The sequence below is a fragment of the Rhinatrema bivittatum genome, chromosome 2, assembly GCF_901001135.1.
Source record: "Rhinatrema bivittatum chromosome 2, aRhiBiv1.1, whole genome shotgun sequence".
Taxonomy (NCBI): domain Eukaryota; kingdom Metazoa; phylum Chordata; class Amphibia; order Gymnophiona; family Rhinatrematidae; genus Rhinatrema; species Rhinatrema bivittatum.
The window spans coordinates 561509288-561519122 of NC_042616.1; positions in this window are offsets into that span (position 1 = coordinate 561509288).

Sequence of the window (9835 nt, forward strand, 5' to 3'; positions counted from 1 at the left end):
GCACTTAAAAAAATACAGGAAATAGCTTCAATCAGGTTTCCCTTAATAGTCGATGCATGCTTTTCAAACATAAAACCTGTGTAGTTCTACCCCTAGATGTCAGTACAATTTTAACTCTGAGGTATCTTTCTCCAGTGTCACCTAAATCAAGACCGGCCCCGAGGAGCTAACAAGGCTAACATTCTATGTCATCTTATTTTGAAAAGCTAGGTAAAAGGAGAATATAGGATATCAAAAGGATTTACTACCAAATATTCAAAGAAAACTATACTCAGTAAATAAAACATTTTAAAATACAACAAATGTCTTTAAATAATTTGAAATATTTCATCAGACATAAAAGCATATGCCTTATCACATTTCAATCTGGAAGGTAGCAGATCCATTTTCAGAAGGGGTGTACAATTGTATCTCTAGCTTATCAGTCTGCATGATTCATTTTGTTCCTGCACAACTGACAATGAAGCACACAATTTCAGAACCACCACAACCAGCAAGATCTGCTAAACATTGTCAAGTGGTATTGAATTAACCCATTGGAAGTAATGGGGCGAGGAATCACATTCCATTACTTTAAAAGTGATTGAGTCTGTGCCATATAAAAGTGCCTTCTCCAGAAATAGAACAAGTTTCCCATCTCAGCCACATAATGAATGAGAATGGGAAATTAGATCCATACTAGATGAATGTCTGATCCTCTTTATTGTAAGTTCATCTTGTCAGCAGCCACTTAGAGCCTGTGCCACAGCTGCATTATTGAAAAACTCTAATCTTTTATTTTTGTCTTCTGGTTCTTTCCTATAATCACCAAAAATGTATCTGTCAAAATTCATAGTAATAATTGGAATATATTGTGTCTCTTTCCCTACCTTCTATGAAATAGAGATGCAATAAAAGCAAAATATCTTTTAGGAAATAAAAACATACAAACATAAGATTTACCATATTTGTTCAGACCAAAGTCCAGTATCCTATTCCAACAGTGTTCAATACAGGTTCTAAGTACCTGGCAGGATCCCTAAAGGTTGACAGATTCCATGTTGCTTATCCTAGGGATAAGCAATGAAATTCCCAATCCACCATAATAATTGTTTATGGACTTTTCTTCCAGGAACTTGTCCAACTCTTTTTTCAACCCAGCTATTCTAACAGCTTTTACCACATCCTCTGGGAATGAATTCCAGAAATGAATTATGCATTGAGAAAAAAAAATATATTGTGTTAAATGTATTACCTACTGACTTCAAGCTAAATTAAAAAAAAATCTGCATAAATAAGTTAGGTGGATAAGACTTATCCAGCAAACTTACAAGGGATATTCAGCAGCATAGCTATGCTGCTGAATATCCCTAAACATATTGCTAACTAGCTGGATAATTCTTATACAGATAAATTTAGACCTGCTATTGAGCAGCTATTAAACAGGTCTAAATTAGTGTATAAGTCCAAAGTCCAAATATCAACACTTATCTGCTAAATTAACAGGATAAGTAATTCCTCCCTGAAACACCCTTTCTCTGCCTACCACTAAGGTGGATAAGTACTAAATGTCAACCGCTGAATGGAGCTTGATATTCACTGTTGCCACTTAGATGATAATCCATTAATTATTTTATAGACTTCTACCATATCTCCCCTCATCCATCTCTTCTCCAGCTGAAGAGTTCTCAGAGGTAATATTAGTGAATCAGGATGGGGTTTTCCTAATCAAATTAAAGGACTTTTATGAATCACCATGATTAGATTTTTTAAAATTAGACTTTTTAAATGAATATTTCAAATTGTATTGTTTAAGGAACAGGAGGCACATCAAAGTAGAAAGGTCATATAACTGACTAAATATGAAATACTGGGATGAATCACTATTTGGTGAACTATCATGCACATTAAACTGGTTTAACATGATAACAAAAGTGAAATTTATTAAAACATTAATATGAACATCATGGCACCCACTAAAGATGGGGAGGACCCCCAAAAATCAAAAAGTATCTGTGACTGGCCCCAACCTACAGGCATCAAATCCCTGTAGAGATTTATTGGCTTTACCAATTACTACAGGTCAATTATGTTGCATGTCCTGGATGCGCTGGTGCCACAACCAGGCCTGCTCACCTCGGGCTCCCCTCCAGAGACTCCCTTCCATCCTCCCCAGCGGCAGCAGCCAGCTCTCGGCATCCCCCGCGCCTACCCCAAACGCTTCCATCATCGCAGTCCTCTCAGCAAACCTCCCGCAGGGGCTCTGCGTCCTTGGCCCTGCCACTAGGCGCACGCGCAGCCGGCATGCCCTCATTTAAAGGGCCCAAGGTGGAAACCTCGGGCCAGACGCCTCCTGATGACATCACATAAGTATCCTATATAAGGCGAAGGCCTTCCTCACCTTGGTAAATGGGTCGTCACACTTGTGTGAAGCTAGTTGCTATCCTGTGTTCCTGCGTTCCTGCATTCCTTGTTCCTGTGCTTGTTCCAGTGTTCCTGCATTCCTTGCTCCAGTGCTTGTTCCAGTGTTCCTGCATTCCTGTGTTCCTGTGGTCCTTCCTGTATTACAGTGACTGTTCCTGTTTACTGTTCCACGCTCCGCTACTCAGGTTGTACCTCCTCGGACTGATACTCGGTACTGATCTCGGCTTGCCTCTGACCATGTTTGGACCACTGCCTGGAACTGACCTCTGCTTGCTATTGACCATGCTCAGATTGATACCTGGAACTGACCTCTGCTTGCTACTGACCATGCTTGGACTGATACCTGGAACTGACCTCTGCTTGCTACTGACCACACTTGGACTGATACCTGGAACAGACCTTTGCTTTGGCTGACCACCCTCGGATGGATACCCTGGCTTTGACCCTTGCGCTCCATATGGACACTCTCCTTGCTTCTCCTGTGACCACCAGGCCTGCCTGGTCTGACGCTACCCGCAGTCTTCTACAAGCTAGACCACTAGGTGCTGCCTATCCTGACCGGAGGACCTTCAGTTCCTGTTCCGTTCCAGTGGTCTCCGGCATTCTCTCTTCCAGTCTAGCTTATCTGTTCTCCACTGGCCACGCACCTTTACTCTTGGTGGGCACACCTCTCCGCTACTTTTCTGGGAGACCCTCAGAGGCCCACCTAAGCCCAGGCAATCCAGGAATACATGGGCGCAACACCAGGAGCTCCAGCTATCCACTGTATTCACATGTGCTCTGCATCCTGGCAGCAGGCACCCTCTGGGAACCCTCAGAGGGCCGTACCAATCCTGTGCCAGGCCAAGGGTCCACCTCCAGCACAACAGCTTATTCACCATTATTCCACTCTGACCGCTCCTCTCACAGCCATGACTCGCAAAGGGGCCAATTCATCTCAATGGTCACCCAAAGCCATGTCTGCCTTCCAGGATCACAAGGCCTCCTTCCTCCAGGAACCATGTCTTCATCACCTGGACCCCCGATGTCCCTTCATTGTCGAAGTTGACGCCTCTTATGTCAGCGTGAGAGCAGTACTCAGCCAGTATTCGACCACCCATACCTTAAACCTGTGCTCATTCTTCTCCAAACGCTTCTCTCCCATGGAACATAATTATGCAATCGGGGATAAGGAGTTGTTGGCGATTAAACTGTCTTTCGAGGAATGGCATCCCTGGATCAAGGGAGCTCAACATCAGATTACAGAATATACTGACCACAAAAACCTTGAGCATTTACACCGCGCTCAATGTCTAAATCACCATCAGGACCTTTGGGCTCTTTATTTTACTCAATTTAATTTCCTGTTATGCTACCGTCCTGCCAATAAAAATTGCCGTGCCAACTCCCTCTCCAGGACCTTCATTACAGAGGATGTCCCCGATGTTCCATGGCACATTACTGATTCTGCTAAGGTCATTCTTTCAGCGACATTCCCTGTATCACCAGGAAGAACAGTGGTTCCCGACAGCTAAGACAGAAGATACTTCGTTGGGCTCACGATTCCTTGACTGCAGGCCACCCGGGACAGTCTAGAACTCTCTCCACTCTACAGTAGTTTTACTGGTGGCCCATCATGAAGAAGGACATGCAGGCCTATGTTGAGTCCTGCCCTACATCTGCTCATCATAAGCCCCCTTTGGGTCATCCTTGGGGTCTCCTGCAACCACTTCCCATGCCAAGTGAACCATGGACACGCATAGCCACAGATTTCATCATGGATCTTCATCCCTCGGGTGGCAACAATACTATTTCGGTCACCGTGGATTGATTTTCTAAAATGGCCCACATCGTGGCGCTACCTTTGTCTTCCTTCGGCACCAGAGCTAGCTAACTTGTTCATCCATCATGTGTTCCATCTCCACGGCCTCATAAACATATCCTCTCTGATCGGGAAGTACAGTTCACTGCCTGTTTTTGGAAATCCCTCTGCAAAAAGTTCAGTATTTCATTGGATCTCACTTCAGCTTACCATACCCAAGCAAATGGTCAGATGGAAAGAACAAACAGGACTTTAAAACAGTTTCTTCGAACCTATATAAATTCATGGCAGAACGATTGGTCCAACCTTCTGCGATGGGCGGAATTTGCCTTAAATTCCCACCAGTCCGCATCCACCGGGTCACCACTCTTCCAGGTGGTCTGCGGAAACCAGCCGCTGCCTCCTCTCCCACTCTCAGTGCCCTAGGCTATCGTACAGGTGTTGCATCAATTGTGGGACAACACTAGACAACTTCTTCAACAAGCCGTTGAAAGGTCTAAGAAATTCTACAATGCTCACCATCAAGAAGCTCCTCAATTTAAACTTGGAGACAAGATGTGGCTTAGCATTGTCTCTTAAAATCTACAATGTCTTCCATATATCATTTTTATTTATATTCTGCTTTTCAAACTTTTTTCAGTTCTTCAAAGTGGATTACATTCAGGTACTGTAGGTATTTCCCTATCCCCAGAGAGCTTGCAAGCAAAAATTGTATTTGAGACAATGGAGAGTAAAGTGACTTGCCCAAGGTCACAAAGAGTGACAGCAGGACTTGAACCCCAGTCTCCTAGTTTGTAGCCCACTGCTCTAACCACTAGCCTACACCTCCACTCCTATCATGCTTAAAACCTTTCACTCCATCACTATCACTCCACTCATATCACTACTAAAACTTTTGGTACTGTCCGACTTCACTAAGAAAACTCCAGAGCCCCAACCTCTGTCATCGGAATCGGATGTCACTTTCCAAGTTCAAGATGTCTTAGATGTCAGGAAGCATGGAAAGAGGTGGGAGTATCTCCTCTCATGGGAGGGCTTTGGGCCTGAAAAGAACAGTTGGGAGCCTGCAGCCAACATCCTTGACAAGGATCTAATTAGGCAGTTCCATGCCACACACTGTAGAAAATCCAACCCCCCGGGGGGGGGGCCTTAAGAGAGGGGCTACTGTTATGACCATTGGTCAAAGATGTCTCCGACCGCTCTTACTTACATCATGTGCTGCTGCCCTCTCTTCTTTAGGTGAACTCGCAGCTGTGGCTAGCTACTCCCGATGCATGTCACCCTGTCCCGGGACTCCTCATGGTGGCAAGGATGCCAATGACCTCCATGTCTCCTCCAGGCCTTCCTAGGCATTCACGCGTGCTATATGGCCCATCTTTAAGGATGCTAGGGTCTCCTCCTGATTATATCACTGGACTCTTAAGTACCAACCGGGCCTGGCTCTAATTGACTTAGCAATGAGTTTCCTCATTGATGATTCCTGCTGCAGTCCCCTCAGACCTGTAGTTCTCATTTCCAATACTTCCTGTGTGAGACACTCTGCGTACCCACTCCTCGGAGGCTTGCTTGTCTCTGGTTTCCCACTCCTCGGGAAGGACCTGCACTTCTGAAGCCCTGCCCGCCAGCTTCCCCGCTCTTCGGGGGTTATACCTGGAACTACACTGGTTCTTGGAGACTCAGTGTTGGTGTTCCCCACTCCGTGGGCCATTGCCTTTCTACTTCAGTGACTGTGCTGCGCTCCCTCACTCCTCGGGGCAACGCCTTGTGTTCTTCAGTGGCTGTGCCGTGCTCCCCCGCTCCTCAGCGCAGTGCCTTGTGTTCCTCATTGACTGTGCCATGCTCCTTTGCTCCTCGGTACAGCGCCTTGTGTTCTTCATTGACTTTGCCATGCTCCTCTGCTCTACGGGGTAGCACCTTGTGTTCTTCAATGACAGTGCTGTGCTCCCCTGCCCCTCGGGGCAGTGCCTTGTGTTCTTCAGTGACAGTGCCAATCACCCTGCTCCTCGGGGCAACGCCTTGTGTACTTCAGTGACTGTGCCGTGCTTCCCCACTCCAAGGGGCAGCACTTTGATTCACTTCAGAGACTGTGCTCACTTCCCTGCTCCTAGGAGTAATGTTTATGTGCATTGCCAGTGAATCCATTGGGCTTCACTGCTCCTTGGGTAAGTCTATATCATCCATCCTGTGCCGGCTCACCACGTGGTTTCACCCCTCGGGGTTGTTCCCTGGGCACTCCCCCATTCTCTGCCTTGCTCTCCCCACTCCTTGGAGTCTGCCCTGTGCTCCACCACAGTGAGTTCCTACTCTGGCACTTCCATCCACATCCCAGCCTCCCTCTCTCCATACTCTCTGGGCTGTGTCATCTGCTGCTACATAAGAACATAAGAAAATGCCATACTGGGTCAGACCAAGGGTCCATCAAGCCCAGCATCCTGTTTCCAACAGTGGCCAATCCAGGCCATAAGAACCTGGCAAGTACCCAAAAAACTAAGTCTATTCCATGTAACCATTGCTAATGGCAGTGGCTATTCTCTAAGTGAACTTAATAGCAGGTAATGGACTTCTCCTCCAAGAACTTATCCAATCCTTTTTTAAACACAGCTATACTAACTGCACGAACCACATTCTCTGGCAACAAATTCCAGAGTTTAATTGTGCGTTGAGTAAAAAAGAACTTTCTCCGATTAGTTTTAAATGTGCCCCATGCTAACTTCATGGAGTGCCCCCTAGTCTTTCTACTATCCGAAAGAGTAAATAACCGATTCACATCTACCCATTCTAGACCTCTCATGATTTTAAACACCTCTATCATATCCCCCCTCAGTCGTCTCTTCTCCAAGCTGAAAAGTCCTAACCTCTTTAGTCTTTCCTCATAGGGGAGTTGTTCCATTCCCCTTATTATTTTGGTGGCCCTTCTCTGTACCTTCTCCATCGCAATTATATCTTTTTTGAGATGCGGCGACCAGAATTGTACACAGTATTTAAGGTGCGGTCTCACCATGGAGCGATACAGAGGCATTATGACATTTTCCGTTTTATTCATCATTCCTTTTCTAATAATTCCCAACATTCTGTTTGCTTTTTTGACTGCCGCAGCACACTGCACCGACGATTTCAATGTGTTATCCACTATGACACCTAGATCTCTTTCTTGGGTTGTAGCACCTAATATGGAACCCAACATTGTGTAATTATAGCATGGGTTATTTTTCCCTATATGCATCACCTTGCACTTATCCACATTAAATTTCATCTGCCATTTGGATGCCCAATTTTCCAGTCTCACAAGGTCTTCCTGCAATTTATCACAATCTGCTTGTGATTTAACTACTCTGAACAATTTTGTGTCATCTGCAAATTTGATTATCTCACTCGTCGTATTTCTTTCCAGATCATTTATAAATATATTGAACAGTAAGGGTCCCAATACAGATCCCTGAGGCACTCCACTGTCCACTCCCTTCCACTGAGAAAATTGCCCATTCAAACCTATTCTCTGTTTCCTGTCTTTTAGCCAGTTTGCAATCCACGAAAGGACATCGCCACCTATCCCATAACTTTTTACTTTTCCTAGAAGCCTCTCATGAGGAACTTTGTCAAACGCCTTCTGAAAATCCAAGTATACTATATCTACTGTTTCACCTTTATCCACATGTTTATTAACTCCTTCAAAAAAGTGAAGCAGATTTGTGAGGCAAGACTTGCCCTGGGTAAAGCCATGCTGACTTTGTTCCATTAAACCATGTCTTTCTATATGTTCTGTGATTTTGATGTTTAGAACACTTTCCACTATTTTTCCTGGCACTGAAGTCAGGCTAACTGGTCTGTAGTTTCCCGGATCGCTCCCTGGAGCCCTTTTTAAATATTGGGGTTACATTTGCTATCCTCCAGTCTTCAGATACAATGGATGATTTTAATGATAAGTTACAAATTTTTACTAATAGGTCTGAAATTTCATTTTTTAGTTCCTACAGAACTCTGGGGTGTATACCATCCGGTCCAGGTGATTTACTACTCTTCAGTTTGTCAATCAGGCCTACCACATCTTCTAGGTTCACCGTGATTTGATTCAGTCCATCTGAATCATTACCCATGAAAACCTTCTCCATTACGGGTACCTCCCCAACATCCTCTTCAGTAAACACCGAAGCAAAGAAATCATTTAATCTTTCCGCGATGGCCTTATCTTCTCTAAGTGCCCCTTTAACCGCTCGATCATCTAACGGTCCAACTGACTCCCTCACAGGCTTTCTGCTTCGGATATATTTAAAAAAGTTTTTACTGTGAGATTTTGCCTCTACAGTGAGGCCCAGTGGGGCTCCTCCCCTTGAGCGGTACCAACTCTCACCTCAGGCCAAAGGCCCACTAACCCACGGATCCTAACAGGGAGGATGTCATAATGCCTCCATATCTCTCCATGGTGAGTTTGCACCTTGAATACTGCGTACAATTCCGGTTACCGCATCTCAAAAAAGATATAGTTGCGATGGAGAAGGTACAGAGAAGGGCAACCAAAATGAAAAACAGGATGGAATAGCTCCCCTATGAGGAATGACTAAAGAGGATATGACTTTTCAGCTTGGAGAAGAGATGGTTGAGGGGTGGGGGAATATGATAGAGGTGTTTAAAATCATGAGAGGTCTAGAACGGGTAAATGCGAATCAGTTGTTTACTCTTTCAGATAATAGAAGGACTAGGGGGCACTCCTTGAAGTTAGCATGTGGCACATTTAAAACTAATTGGAGAAAGTTCTTTTTCAGTCAACGCACAATTAAACTCTGGAATATGTTGCCAGAATATGTGTTTAGTGCAGTTAGTGTAGCTGGGTTTAAAAAAGAATTGGATAAGTTCTTAGAGGAGAAGTCCATCATCTGCTATTAATTAAGTTGACTGAGAAAATAGATACTGCTATTACTAGAAACAGTAATATGGGACAGACTTAGTTTTTGGGAACTTGCCAGGTTCTTATGGCCTGGATTGGCCACTGTTGGTGACAGGATGCTGGGCTTGATGGGCCCTTGGTCTGACGAAGTATGGCATGTTCTTATGTTCTCAAACATCAAAACAAAAAAGAGAGGGAAAAGGATCACAATCCAATTATTAAAGTCTAAAGAACAATTTTTTGAAAGCAAATGACAATATCATAAAAATCGCTCATAAATTTTAATCTGCAACCTCTCACCACGCAATGGGCCGCAAGCTGTATTCAGCCTTCAGAGCAGTATATAGTGTTCAATCATTTATTGTCATTTTGCTAGATATTATTTCCAATTTTTATATTTCCCAAAAGCTATTTTTATGATAATTTGCTAATATGATAAAAGCTAATTTATGAGCGATTTTTATGATATTGTCATTTGCTTTCAAAAAACTGTTCTTTAGACTTTAATAATTGGATTGTGATCCTTTTCCCTCTCTTTTTTGTTTTGATGTTTGATTAATTGGAGAGGTGCTCTGCTTCTTGATTTTTTGATGTTCTTATTTTCTTACATCTTTCTGGTGATTTACAACCTATCGTTTAAAACAGCCATGCTACCAGAAGACTAGAAGGTGTCCAATGTAATGTCAGTTTTTAAAAAGAGCTCTATTGATGACCCAGAAACTATAGACCAGTGAATCTGATGTCATTGC